The sequence below is a fragment of the Cebus imitator genome, unplaced genomic scaffold, assembly GCF_001604975.1.
Source record: "Cebus imitator isolate Cc_AM_T3 unplaced genomic scaffold, Cebus_imitator-1.0 Scaffold59, whole genome shotgun sequence".
In the NCBI taxonomy this organism is placed as follows: Eukaryota; Metazoa; Chordata; class Mammalia; order Primates; family Cebidae; genus Cebus; species Cebus imitator.
In genome coordinates, this window is record NW_016107374.1 from 6651805 (window position 1) to 6666612 (window position 14808).

Genomic DNA, 14808 nt, shown 5'->3' on the forward strand with positions numbered 1-14808 from the left:
TACAGCACAGGTGGCAGTGACAGGTGTGGATTACAGATATCTTAGGTCCCATTCAGCCCTCAGACCTGTAATTTGTAAGGAGAGGGGAGTTCAAACTTTGACAAAGAGTTAAGAAGTTCATAGGCTCAATACCTTTCCTACCTCTAGGAAAATTTCTCCAAAGGAAAGAAGTTGTCAAAAGCAAGAAGTTTGATGCACCAAGATGCCCTCAGTGGTGCTACTGGTAACACCAAACCTCTAGGAATAACAGATATCTTTATCTGAAAGAGAAATAGAGAACCATAGATACCAAAGCAATGCAATGTTATGTGCCCATCTAAAAATGGAAACTCTAGTTGGAATAGAAATGTGGGTAAATGCTTACAATGTAACGAACAGCTACCTATGAATGTAGATGAGAAACGGAAGGTCATATACTTCTATACTTGTAGAAAAGTATAGAAGGCTATATGGTCAGAATAAAACTATGAATGGTAATGGTGCAATCGGCTATCAAGTGGGATTTCTACTGTAGTCCCAGAATTATAGTTTATATCCAAAGCTAAAAATAAGACATAAAATAATTCTGCTTTCTAAAAAGAGCTACCTGTGAGACAGAGTTGGAATCAAACTCCTTCCCACAAGGACCCAAAGAGGGGGCAGATTGAGCCCCACATCCCAAGGTCCACTGCTGCCTCCTCCCCAGAAGAAGTGGAGGCAGATGGGTTGAGTTTTGGTCTTTGACCTTCTGAGGGCAAAGGATTCACAAAGAGAAAGCATTTCTACTCCCCAGGGGTGTCTACAAGAAAAGAAACTGGCATCTCAATTTCCTAAAGAGACGTCTGCTGAAATTACAGATCCCATGGCCACCCATTGGTACCACCTTCTAAGCAGGGAGAGGTGGGACAGTTCTTAGAAAAGACTAACATGGGCAGCCCTAAGATGGGGGATGTATTATTTAGACCAGAAATGCCCAAAAGAACTCTTTATGATAATGGAAATGTTTCATATCTGTGCTGTCCAATATGGCAGCCACCAGACACATATGGTTATTGAGCACATGAAATTCAGCCAGTGCAACTGAGGAATTAAATGTTTAATTACATTTTCTTTTATTGATTGATTGATTGATTGATTGGATGTTCTTATGGCTTTATTACTTCTCTCTTTCCGTTGTGGCAGGACCTCATTAGCTGGAGAACTGGAAGGAAGGCCAAGAAGCTGTGGTTTCAGTACGGGTCATTAAAGGGGTACAGAGGATGCCCTGCACCCCTTAGGACTCTTTTCCCATCCACCGTAAGCACAGACACAATACGTTGCCAGTTTTTGTTCAGGACATTTGGCTGCTTCATCTCTTCCGAGCCAAAGGTGAAGTCAAACACCTTGATGTTCTGAAGGATTTGAGAAGGAGTGATACTTTTGGGGATGCAGATCACTTTCCGCTGGGCCTGCCACCTGAGCAAGATCTGAGCTGGAGATTGGCTATATTTTTCAGCCAATGCCAGGACTACTGGTTCCTCCAGGACAGGTTCATTAGGATCGCACCATGCATGATCAGAGGAGCCCAAAGGGCTATAAGCAGTTACCTCCAGGCCACGTGCTTGGCAGTGGGCAATTAGCTCATTCTAAGCCAAGTATGGGTGGCATTCTACCTGCAAGGCAGCTGGACTCACGGAGGCCACACTGCGTATGTCATCAATCTGCTGACTGTTGAAGTTGGACAGGCCCAGAGCTCACACCAGCCCCTTAGCTACCAATGCCTCCAGAGCCCTCCAAGTCTCCTTGTAGTGGGTGGAGTCATAGCGTATAGTCCCACCAGCATTCTTGGGGAAGGGATTGTCTCCCCGCTCGAAGGCATAAGGCCAGTGCATCAGGTACAGGTCCAGATACTCCAGCTGGAGGTCAGCCAGAGTCTTCTGGAGGGCAGGCTCGACATCCTCGGGGTGGTGCTTGGTGTTCCACAGCTTGGATGTCACAAACAGCTCCTCCCAAGGCACTGCCTTGCCTGGTCCCATGTCCTCTTTCAGGGCCTCCCCAGTCTCAGGCTCACTGCCGTAGATAGCAGCACAGTCAATGTGGCAGTAGCCTACACTAAGGGCATACTTAACCGCTGCTTTTACCTGACCAGGCTCACTCTTCCAGGTACCCAGACAAATCAGGGGCATCTTCTGCCCAGTGTGCAGGAGAACACAGGAAACTGCCATTGCCCTCTTGGCACAAGCACAGAGCATGAACAGCATAGTGTAGCCTGGGCTCAGTTCTACACCCTGCCAGAGAGCCAGCGGGCCTCAGCTTAAGTCTGGCGGTGATGAGGCAGCTCCACCTATTTTAATTATTTTTTAAGAGACATGGGTCTCACTCTGTTGCCCAAGTTGGTCTCAAACCAAGTTCAGGTGATCCTCCCGCCTCAGCCTCCTAAGTAGCTGGGACTACAGTTGCAAGCCAGTAGGCACTAATTTTAATTCTTTTAAATTTAAATAATTACCACCTGTGGCTAGTGGCTACCATATCAGACAGTGCAGCACTAGACATTTCTGCAGGTAGGGGATCACTAGATGACCTACATCCAAACAGCTTGAGGGTATCAGAGGTGTGTGAATCAGAGTAACTCCATCTTGAATAGAAGCTGGGTAAAATGAGGCTGAAAACTACGGGGCTGCATTCCCAGATGGCTAAGGCGTTCTAAGTCACAGGATGAGATGGAAGGTCAGCACAAGATACAGGTCATCAAGACCTTGCTGATAAAACAGGATGCAGTAAAGAAGCCAGCCAAAACCCACCAAAACCAAGATGGTCACAAGAGTGACCTCTGGTCGTCCCCACTGCTACTCTCCCACCAGCTCAGTGACAGTTTACAAATGCCATGGCAACATCAGGAAATTATCCCGTATGATCTAAAAAGAGGAGGCATGAGTAATCCACCCCTTGTTTAGCATATCATCAAGAAATAATCATAAAAATGGGCAACCAGTAGCCTTTGGGGCTGCTCTGTCTATGGAGTAGCCGTTTTTTTATTCCTTTACTTTTCTTTTTTTTTTTTTTTTTTGAGACGGAGTTTCACTCTTGTTACCCAGGCTGGAGTGCAATGGCATGATCTCGGCTCACCGCAACCTCCACCTCCTGGGTTTAGGCAATTCTCCTGCCTCAGCCTCCAGAGTAGCTGGGACTACAGGCACGCGCCACCATGCCCAGCTAATTTTTTGTAGTTTTTAGTAGAGACGGAGTTTCACCATGTTGACCAGGATGGTCTCGATCTCTTGACCTCGTGATCCACCCGCCTCGGCCTCCCAAAGTATTCCTTTACTTTTCTAATAAACGTGCTTTCACTTTACCGTATGGATTCGCCCTGAATTCCTTCTTGCACAGGATCTAAGACCCCTCTCTTGGGGTCTGGATCAGAACCCCTTTCCTGTAACAAGGGGTCATTGAAGTAGTGGGTCTGAGAAGGAAATGGGGATACTTCCCACTCCGCCCCAGATCTCCACCCGCCCAGAGAATACAAGAAGTGTCCCCTATGCCCATGGCTGCAAGGGAAGTCTTGAGGGCCAGTGGATGGCACAAGTCCTCTGTGTCTAGATGACCACCAGAAAAGGGGCCAGAGGGGTGCCATCCAAGGAGTCAATTAGACCAGGCTGCCTCTCAGTGGCAGGGATGACCCTGAAGACAAGCCAGAGGACTCCATCCTCACCATTCGCAGAGAAATCACTCACAACAGAAGAATCAAACAAGCCACACCAACACCAGGGAGACCTTCTCTGCTTTAAGCTCTCCTAGCCAAAAGTCAATAAATCTGCCCAAGTTGTCAGTAAAAATGGAAAAGAAGACACTCCGCATATCTCAATTAAACTAAAAGTAAGCTGCTTCCTTCATGTTTATACTTCCACGAGTTTAGATTTTTCAGCCAACCCATCACAACAGTTCTCAAGCATGATATATCTGTATAAGTTATTTAATTTATAAGAGGCAGATATTTTCAACTCTGTTTTACGGAGGAAGAAACTGAGGCTCAGAAAAGTTGAATGAATCACCCATGATCCCACAGATAAGTGACAAGGCTAGAATGGGAACTCATATCTTTGTCATTCCAAAATTTTCTTGGATACTGCCAAGTCATCTGTTGAACAATAAAATCGTCATTTAAAAAAAAGCTAAAAAAAATGCAAGTAAAAGTTAGTAAAATCCAAATAAGGTCTGTATGAAGTCAACAGTATTGTACCAACGTCAATTTCATACTGTGGTTATGTAAGATGCTGTCGCTGGGGGAAGTTGGGGAAGGATTCAAGGAACTTCTGTACCACAATTTCTTGTGAGTCTTCAACCATTTCAGAATCTCATTTAAAAAAAAAAAAAATCTAGGCCGGGTGTGGTGGCTCAAGCCTGTAATCCCAGCACTTTGGGAGGCAGAGGCGGGCAGATCATGAGGTCAAGAGATCAAGACCATGGTGAATCCACGTCTCTGCTAAAAAAAATACAAATATTAGCTGGGCGTGGTGGCGGGCACCTGTGGTCCCAGCTACTCGGGAGGCTGAGGCAGGAGAATTGCTTGAACCTGGGAAGTGGAGGTTGCAGCGAGCCAAGATCGTGCCACTGCACTCCAGCCTGGTGCCTGGCAACAGGGCAAGACTGTCTCAAAAAAAAAAAAAAGTAATATTGGATTTTTGAAGTTATGGAAATAACATTTATTGTGTATTTCTCACATCAAAGTACTAGTGTAGATACCAACAAAATCTCACATTTTGATAAGTATTTTAAACTCAAGCTGTCTTTAAATCCTGTTCTTACTATTTATTTCAATTTACTCTTTAAAACATAATATGTTTTAAAGTTAGGCTTTAATATATATCTTTCAGGACGGGCACAGAGGCTCATGCCTATAATCTCAACACTTTGGGAGGCTGAGGCGGGTAAATCACTTGAGGTCAGGAGTTAAAGATCAGCCTGGCTGACATGGCAAAACTCCGTCTCTAACAAACAATATAAAAATTAGCTGGGCGTTGTGGTATGTGCCTGTAGTCCCAGCTACTTGGGAGGCTGAGGTGGGAGAACTGCTTGAACTTGGGAGGTGAAAGTTGCGGTGAGCTGAGATCACACCACTGCACTCCAGCCTGGGTAATATGACAGAGTGAGACCCTGTCTCAAAAAAAAAAAAAAAAAGAAAAACAATATGTATCTTTCAAACTATACCTAAAAATAAGTAGCAACATTCCTCAGATACTGAGGTATTAGCACAGGTTCTGATCCATCACTTACAAATATTAAAAATACACTTTTTCTAAATAATGATGCAATGGGCATATAATCTCTCCATTTTGTTCTGAAGAGTCATGAGACTTTATGTGGCTTTGCTGCTGGTAGTTACACAACAAGCTTCATCTCTCTGGATCATCAGCAAAAAATAACCTGCCCCCGCCCCTTATCCCTCACCCCACGCAGTTCTGGACTGTTGGATGCTCCACGATCCACATCAAACAGGCAGGGGGTCTGCAATGCCAGGACATAACCAGCAGCATCAGCCCAGATGCACAACAACATGCCAACAACAGAGACCAGGAACATTTTTGATCCCTTGCAGGGAGGGTTGTTTGTGAGTGTTCAGTCCTGGCTTGATGAGTCACTCATTAGGAAAGAAGAAGCATGACTTTTTTTCTATTGATTCCAGGAAGATTTCAGGTGGGAGGGAGGGATTTCAAGAAGTCAAGAAAGTCAAAGCCAAGGGGGAGAATAAGGCTTGGCCAATCTGTTTAAATGGGATGCTCTTGAGGCAAGTGAGAACGTAGGTGCTGAGTGGAAAACAGGAAAGAAAACTGGTTAACAAGAACAGGGATGCTTGGGGCAGGCATCTGGTACTTTTTATCCCTGGCTTAATTTTCTCTCTCTCTCTCACACACACACATACACACACACACACACAAGATGGCAAGGGAGGTAGACTGCAAAAAGGTATGAGAAATAATCAGAAGCAAAATATAGCTTAATTTTTCTCTCCCAACTGCACTCATCCCCAGCCCAGTGAAATGGGGAGGCTGAAAGAAAAAAAAAAAAAAAAAACAGAGAAGACAGATGAAAAGACAAGAGGCCAGAGAGATAAGACAATGTCTTCAAGGCAGTGTGATATTGCCTTAAGAGCAGGCAAGTTGATCAATGGAATGGAATGGAGAGTCTTGAAGTATAACCACATACACATGGCCAACTTATATTTGATGAAGATATCAAGAAATTCAATGGGGAATGGGTGGTCTTTTCAACAGATGATGCTGGAACAACTGGATATTCACATGGAAAATAAAGAGTTTCCAACCTTACTTTACATCATATGCAAAAATTAATGTGAGATAGATAATAAACCTATCAGAAAAGCTAATTATAAAGCTTCTAAAAGAAAATAGGAGAATATTGACAACTTTGGGATTGGCAAAGATTTCTTAGGACACAAAAAGCACTAAACATTAAAAAATGCTTAGGCCAGGGGTGGTGGCTCATGCCTGTAATTCCAGCACTTGGGGAAGCCTGGGCAGATCACGTGAAGTTAGGAGTTTGAGACCAGCCCGGCCAATTTGGTGAAACTTCATCTCGACTAAAAGTACAAAAATTAGCCTGGCATGGTGGCGCACATCTGTAAACCCCCTACTTGGGAGGCTGAGGCACAAGAATCACTTGAAACAGGGATACAGATGTTGCAGGGGTGGTGGCTCACACCTATAATCACAGCACTTTGGGAGGCCAGGGCAGGCAGATCACTTGAGGTCAGGAGTTTGAAACTAGCCTGGCCAACATGGTGAAATCCCGCCTCTATTAAATATACAAAAAATTAGCTAGGCATGGTGGCACACGCCTGTAATCCCAGCTACTAGGAAGGCTGAGGCAGGAGAATTGCTTGAACCTGGGAGGTGGAGGTTGCGGTGAGCCCAGCAGCACCACTGCACTCCAGCCTAGGTGACAGAGCAAGACTCCACCTCAAAAAATAAAAATAAAATAAAATAAAAATTTTTTAAAAAGATAACCCAATTTTAAAATAAGCAAGAGATTTGAATAGATGATTTACATAAAATGGAGAGAAACAGTCAATAAGTCCAAAAAAATGTTTGCCATATTTAGTCATTAAAGATACACAAAGAAAACATGATGAGACAACATTTCATAACTATTAGGATGAATAAAGTTACATGCCTGACAATATTAAGTGGTAGCAAGGAGATAGGGCAGGATTTCTCAACCTCAGCGCTATTGACCTTTCCAGCTGGATAACCCATTCCTGGGGACTGTAATGGGGGCTGCCCTGGGCATTGTGAAATGCTTAGCAGCATCCTTGGTCCCTCCCCAGGTGCTAGATGTTAACAGCACTGTCCCCTGTCCCCTCCATTGCAAATTATGGCCGGCAAAACTGTCTTCAGATATTGCCAAATGTCCTCTGGGGACAAAATTCAAAATTGCCCCATATTGAGAACTACTGATGATACAGAGCAACTGACTTGTCACACCTGCTGGTGAGATTGTAAAATACGCAACCACTTTGGAAAACAGTTTGGCAGTTTCTTATGAAGCTGCATAGAAACACATACTCGTAGCTATTTACTCAAGAGAAATGAGAATATATGTCCACAACAATAACGAAAAGCGTGTACAAGAATGTTCTAAATAGATTTAGATTTACTCTCAATAACCTCAATCTGGAAGCACTCCAAATGTATAATAGGTTGAACTGTACCTCCGAGAAAGGTATATTGAAGTCTTAACCCCCAATAACTGCAAATGTGACCTTATTTGGAAGTAGGGTTTTTACAGTTGTAATCAAGTTAAGGTCATACTTGATTAGGATAAGCTCTAAATCCAATGAGTGGTGTCCTTATAAGAAAAGACGACCTGTGTGCTGGCTCACACCTGTAATCTCAGCACTTTGGGAGACAAAGGTAGAAGGACTGCTTGAGCCTAGGAGTTTGAGATCAGCCTGGGCAAGATGGTAATATCCTGTCTCTACAAAAAAAAAATAAAAATAAAAATAAAAAATAAATAAAACTTAGCCAGGCATGGTGGTAGGCACCTGTAGTCCCACATACTGGAGGGTCTGAGGTGGGATGATCACTTGAGCCTGGGAAGTGGAAGTTGCAGTGAGATGTGATTGTACCACTGCATTCCAGCCTGGGTGACAGAGCCAGACCCTGTGAAGAAAAGGAAGAAGGAGCACAAAAAGAAGGAGAAGAAAAGGAGCAGAGAAAGAGGAAAGAAGGAGGAGGAGGAAGAGGAGGAGGAAGAGGAGGAGGAGAAGGAGAGGAAGGAGGAGAAGAAGGAAGAGGAGGAATATGCTGAGAGAAGAAGCCATGTGAGCAGAGTTTAGAATAATGCACTCAAAACAAGAAAGGAACACCAAGTATTGGTGGGAGCCATCAGAAGCTGGGAGAGGCAAAGAAGGGTCCTCCCCTAGAGCTTTCAGAGGGAGTGCGTCCTTGCCCACACCTTGACTCAGGACTTCTGGCCAGTGGAGCTGTGAGACAATAGAACTCTGTTGTTTTAAGTCACCATGTTTGTGATACTTTGTTACAGCAACCCGAGGAAACACATAAAATGAGAATGGACCAATAAATGGTGGTATATTCACACAACAAAATACTGGTAATATGTAGCTATAAAATAATAAGAAAGAATGCACTGATACAACACATAGGTGTATCTCAAAAGCATCATGCTGAGTGAAAGAAACCGAATACAAAAGGGTACACGCTGTATGAGAGCATTTACATGAAGTTCTGCGAGAGATCCAAGCTATGTGCTAAAAAGCAGAACAAGTGTTGCCTTCAGGGTGGGGCAAGATGATCAGAGAGGGACATGAGAGAACCTTCTGGGGTGGAGGAGAAATACTCTATTGATTGGTGCAGTAGGTATCTAGGGATATACCTCCATCATAACTCATTGAACTTACAATCTGTGGTTTGTATTGTATATTTGTATATAATTTATACTCAATTTTTTAAATGGCATTTAAATTTTTTAAATGGTAAAGAGGCTAAAGAGAAGAGAAAGGTAAATCAGGAAGCATGTCCTCTTCCATAAAGATAAGGGGCAGCTAAGGGTCATATGACAAAAGCCCAGCAGTGAACACACTGGCAACTTCTGCCATTTTGTTACACCTGTGCTTGCTATGCTCAAGTAAGCTCACAAATTCTTCACTGGAGGCCAAGTTTGGAACGATACTCAAAGCAAATTGGCCCAGGCGGGCATCCCAGCTGCTGTCCATTATAACCTGGAATGGAACAGTAACTTCTGAGAGGCCCCTCTGGCTCCCAAAGAGCCCCCAGCCACCCCACATTTCAGGAATAATCTTGAAAACCTAAATGGACAACTGAGAAAAACTCAGAACACTGTGTCTGGTAAGCAACCTGTGCGTTCCCCCAGCACTGCAAAACACGCCAAGCATGGATAATGGCCATGCAGCCCTCACCACTCATCTGTAGTAAGCTCTCATCTCTTGTGATGCAGGGACTTGGGCTGAGCTTCAGACACACAAGGTCTCAGTAGGTAAGAAGTAGCCTTAGACACAGGTCCTCTATGCCGTCCCTTCCCAGGGCCAAGCCATGCCAGGGCATCACTGCAAATGTGAAGAAGCGTTGAATATCAGGAACTTTGGCATCTCATAGTCCAGAGTTCAAGTGCTGAGACTTGCATCTTCCCTGGGCTCTTGATGCCATCTCTTCATCCGACAAATGGGGAAAACGCGAATTTGTTGTAAGAGATACACGCATGTAAGGAACTGGTACTCCATATATGCAAGTTTCCTTTTGAAAACTGCGGTTAGCGGTGCCCACTTCAAAACGCTGCTGGGAGGACAAAATCAGCGCTGTGCATGGATGTGTTTTTCAAATGCCATGGCTACAGAAAATGAAGTCACCAGCAGGGAACTTTTTTTATCAGTAAGAAATAGAATCAGTGCCCCCTGGGAAGTTTACCACCTAACATTGAGGGTGATGCTGCTGGTGCTTCTGCCTGGAATTCCCAGCTGACTTAGGGAAGAGCACACCTCTCATGCACTGACTGCCTCAGCTCTGGGGAAGGGACCTCATGAATTTACATTCAGGACTCTGCTTGCCATGGGGGTGACAAATATTAGTTGCATATGACAACAATGTACTAGTAATGTTCAGAGTCTGAATTATAGGCAAGGACATCTCTAAAAGATCTGTCGAAAGGAATGATAAAGAAAGCTTTCTCTGGCTTCCAGGAGCCTCCACATTACTCTGCCTGGCAGGCAGAGGGCTGGAATGATGGGGCTGGTATCTTCAGTCTGCACAGTGTCATTCACCTCCGTCCCTACCTAAGGTCCCTCATCATGAAGTTTCTCTCACATTCACTTCATAATGAGAAGAGCACTAGACTGTGAGTCGGCTTCCAGGGCTGGGAAGGCTGTAAAAACCATCCCACCATCCATCCCTCCATCCATCCATCCATCCATCCATCCACTCATCCATTCATTCATTTGACAAACCTTCATTGAGCCTTTAACAATGTACCTAGTGCTGTGTTAAACAGAGAAATGAAAGAGATGAATAAGACAGGGTCCCTACTCTCAAAGAACTCATGGTCCAGGATTTGGAAAACAACAGGAACCTAAAACCCACCATATGAACAAATGGCAAGGATGGAAATGGTAACATAGAGGCAGCATAGCACTGACGATCATGACTTCAGCCTCTGGGTCCGAGGAACCTACGTTTGTACCACATTTGCCACTTATTGCTTGGATAGGAGTATTCAACCATTTCTGAAAGCACCAAAGAGTAAGTTTTGGAGGCTCTGTGGGGCATATGGCGTCTGCTGCAACTACTCCAGTCTGCCATAGTAGCATGAATACAGCCAAAGAAAACATGTAAATGAATAGGTGTGGCTGTGTTCTAATAAAACTTTATTTACAAAAACAGGTGGTGGGCAAGATTTGGACCTCAGGTGGTAGAGTGGTAGCTTGCCAATCCCTGTACCCTTGAGTAAGGAGATGTGATCTTGAGCAAGTTATATAATCCTCTATACCTCAGTTTCCTTCACTACAACAGATGATGATAAAACCTACCTTGTGGGATAGTATAAGCTGATACTGTATATAAGGTGCTTAGCACAATGCCCATAACATGGTAAGGACACAATATATCCTGTGTCTATTACTATTATTATTATAAAAGCGAAATCGAAGCTGATGTCAAGCTCAAATCCCATGAGGCGCTACAGTTCTGTGTCTATCCCCAGATGCATTCCACCCTGAGTTACTGGGTAAAACCCAGGTCATGAAGTGGTAACTGCTGAAATTGTGCCTAATTCAGCTGATGGACACGGAAAGGCCACCTCTTTAATGTACAAGTGATGATCCCAAAACACGACTAAGATGGAAGGAATGACTTGGTGTCTGCTTCCTGAATTTTTTTTTTCTTTTGAGTCAGCATCTCGCTCTGTCACCCAAGCTGGAGTGCCGTGGTGTGATGTCAGCTCATGCAACCTCTGCCTCCTGGGTTCAAGCAATTCTCCTGCCTCAGCCTCCTGAGTAGCTGGTACTACAGACACCTGCTACCATGCCTGGCCTATTTTTTATATTTTTAGTAGAGATGAGGTTTCACCATGTTGGCCAGGCTAGTCTCGAACTCCTGACCTCAAGTGATCTGTCCACCTTGGCCTCCCAAACAGCTGGTATTAGAGTTGTGAGCCACCATGCCCAGCCCTGAAAATTACTGAGCAGCACTCAGAAAATGACCCTCGCCTGCTCTCCTTGCAGCTTCTGGGAGGCTGATCATGCTGGAAGGGGGCCTAGAGAGTTGTTAATATTTTTTATCTTCCTCTATTAATTTGAGTTAATAAATGCCTCTAGCCTAAGGGGAACAGGAGGAGGAGGTGAAGGCCTCATTACCAGTGACCAGACAGCCCCTGGCCACATGCGTTTTAAATTACTGAGTCCTAACAGGGTCCATCAGAGGGGATGTAGGCCAGGAGGCCATAAGAGGTGATGCATGCAGAGCAGTGCCCAGCCCTGCAATAGGGTCCAGGGCTCCCTCCTCTGCCATCAGCCACCAGGAGCAGATGGCAGTGCCTCCTACTGACTTGTGCTCAGCTGTGTCATCAGAGCCATGCTCTGCCGTGTCCTGGGAAGCACACTGTATACCTGCAAGAATTAATGGAAAATAGGAAGAAAAGGGCTCAGAGCAACTAGACTGAGGCCTTGAGGCCAGAACACACCATGGCTTAAATGATGCATGACAGGTCCTGTCCCTTCCTACTGACTGTCCTCAGAATAAACTCAGAACTCCAAACCAGCCCCTCCTAATCCTCTGTCACCTCACACCACAGCCCACACATGCATGCTACAGCCAGCCACACAACCATTGTCAGTTCGTATTTTTCTTCCAAAACAGCTCCAGCTCCTGGGTCATGACACCTGCTGCTCTCCTGCCCGAACATGACCCACTCTTTACCTGGCCATTCATTTCCCAGTCACTCTTTAGGTCTTATCTTAGATCAGGAGTCAGCACATTTCAGCCCACAGGCCAAATCCAGCCCACCACCTGTTTTTGGAAATAAAGTTTTATTAGAACACGGCCATGCCCATTCATTTGCATAGGTCTATGGCTGCTTTTGGTCATAACAACAGAGTTGATTGGATACAACAGGGACCATATGGCTGCCAAGAGCCTGCTATGTTTACTCCCTGGCCCCTCCCAGGAAAAATGTGCCAGCCCCTGTCACAGATGCTAATTCCTCCAGGACATTGTTCCTGGCTCACTTTTTAGTTTTAGGTGCATGAGTGTAACTTCCCCTGCCCCAGCCCTTTCCCATCTGAGTTATGATTGATATTTTCAGTCTGTCTCTTCTATACTCTGAGTTCCTTATCAGGAAGGCTGGTTTCTTACAACTCTGTGCCCCAGACCTCTTACACAGATCCTGAACCCCTCATAGGCACCAAAAACATAAGTCTGCTGAATGGAAGAATGAGCAAATGAATGAGTCTTTGAATGCAGTGCTGGAGAGCCCAATTATGTCACTAAATACAGTTCAATTAACTCAGGCTACTGACGAATGTTAAGAGACTACACAGGTCGGGCATGGTGGCTCACGCCTATGCCCAGCACTTTGGGAGGCCGAGGCAGGCAGATCACTTGAGGCTATGAGTTCGAGGACAGCCGGGCCAACATGGCAAAACCTCGTCTCTACCAAAAATGCAAAAATTAGCTGGGCATGGTGGCATGTGCCTGTAGTCCCAGATACTCAGGAGGCTGAGGCAGAAGAATCATTTGAACCTACAAGGTGGAGGCTGCAGTGAGCTGGGACTGCACCACTGCACTCCAGCCTGGGCAAAGAGTGAGACTCTGTCTCAAAAAAAAAAAAAAAAAAGAGAGAGAGAGAGACTACACAGAGGCATTATTTCTCTGGAATGTACAGAGAGAAAAGGAAATGCTCAAACATTAGCCCATCCAGTGATTAAAGAGGCCCCAAAAATATCTCCTGGGGAGCTTCTCCTAGACCAAACACAAGGGAGAAGAGAGGAAAAGTCTCACTAACAGTTGGGATCGGGGTCCTTCAAGACTATTCCAAGTTAAAATCCATCCTCCAAATTCTCTGGATGCTTCCAAGTCAGTCCCATACCCCCCTCTTAATCCTGCTCATCATATATTACTATTTCAGTCTGCTGACTTGGCATTCTTTTCTGCTCAACTGTAAACTCCTGGGAGGCAGAATCATTTGCTCTTCAGAGAATCCCTGCTGAGATCTGGCTTCATGTAGGCCCTCCTAAAATGTGTGGGTGGGGGGGTAGGGAGAGGGGTGGGGGAGTGGGTGGGTGGGTGGGTGGATGGATGGATGGATGGATGGATTCTAACCATCAAGTCCTTCCATCTAGCATACAGTAGTACAGAGTCCCAGGTGGGGCCTGATTTCACTCTGGGGTGAACTCAGGATTGGCCCCCGACCCAGTAGAGAACATAGAGGAGCTTCATTTAAGGATGGTCTTGACTGTTTAGTGGCTGCTTTGCGTCTAGCACACCGAAGCCACTCACTTTGTGTTGAATAGCTTTGCCCTCATGGCCTCCAGCTTCTGGGTGTGTTTCTGGGGCCTCAGCTGTCCCCAGACTTGCTTCTGTATGCCTCAGCGTGACGGCTCCACCCCAGTCTGGCCCCCATTATCCTAAATCAAAGTGCTGGGCACCTGCCTTCTCTGATTCCCATTGCCATTCAGGGGCCAAAGCACAGTGGAGATGTTGGCCGTGCAAGGAGTTTTTATGTCTCCCCATTTATCACACTAAAGGCTCATTTCAAATCATATTAAACAGGTCAAATATCAAGAGAGAGAGCATAACCTTCTCTTTCTCTTTTCCAGAAATGACACCACCCTCTAGAGTGAATAGATCTGGGGCATTTAATTTGGCAACCAAGTGACATTCCCTCCCAGAAGACTGGCGCCTGCCAGTGGTCAAGAGGACAGAGGAGGGAGGAGAAGCAAGAACTCAACATGATGATCACAAAGAAAGATAAAATGAAACCACAAATTCTACAGGATGAATGGTGTCCCTCAGGAAACCCTCCATTTTCCTATACACAAGACTGGCTTTTTTATTCCTAGGCACCTCATCCCTGAGACTAATTCTAACACTCCTTATTTTATCAAGTTAATAATTAAATAACTGTAATTATGCATTCAAGATACCAGTGTCATGCAAAATGTATCATTATGGTGAAGCAGTCCTTGTTTGCAGAAACAACAGGCCCGTAGGATGACACTTCCAGGTGACTTGGAGAAAGTGAATCTATAAGATAGTCACGGGGCCGGGCGCGGTGGCTCAAGCCTGTAATCCCAGCACTTTGGGAGGC

At 45.1% G+C, this 14808-nt stretch overlaps 1 protein-coding gene and 1 pseudogene across 4 annotated transcripts in view; both read right to left on the bottom strand.

The window, feature by feature from the left end:
* KSR2 (kinase suppressor of ras 2) overlaps positions 1-14808 on the bottom strand; it is a 523481-nt gene that overhangs the window by 266010 nt on the left and 242663 nt on the right. The gene's annotated exons all lie outside the window — the stretch shown is intronic.
* LOC108305043 lies at positions 1187-2296 on the bottom strand (annotated as a pseudogene). Its single transcript, XR_001825533.2, has one exon. The product of XR_001825533.2 is annotated as an aldo-keto reductase family 1 member A1-like (transcript).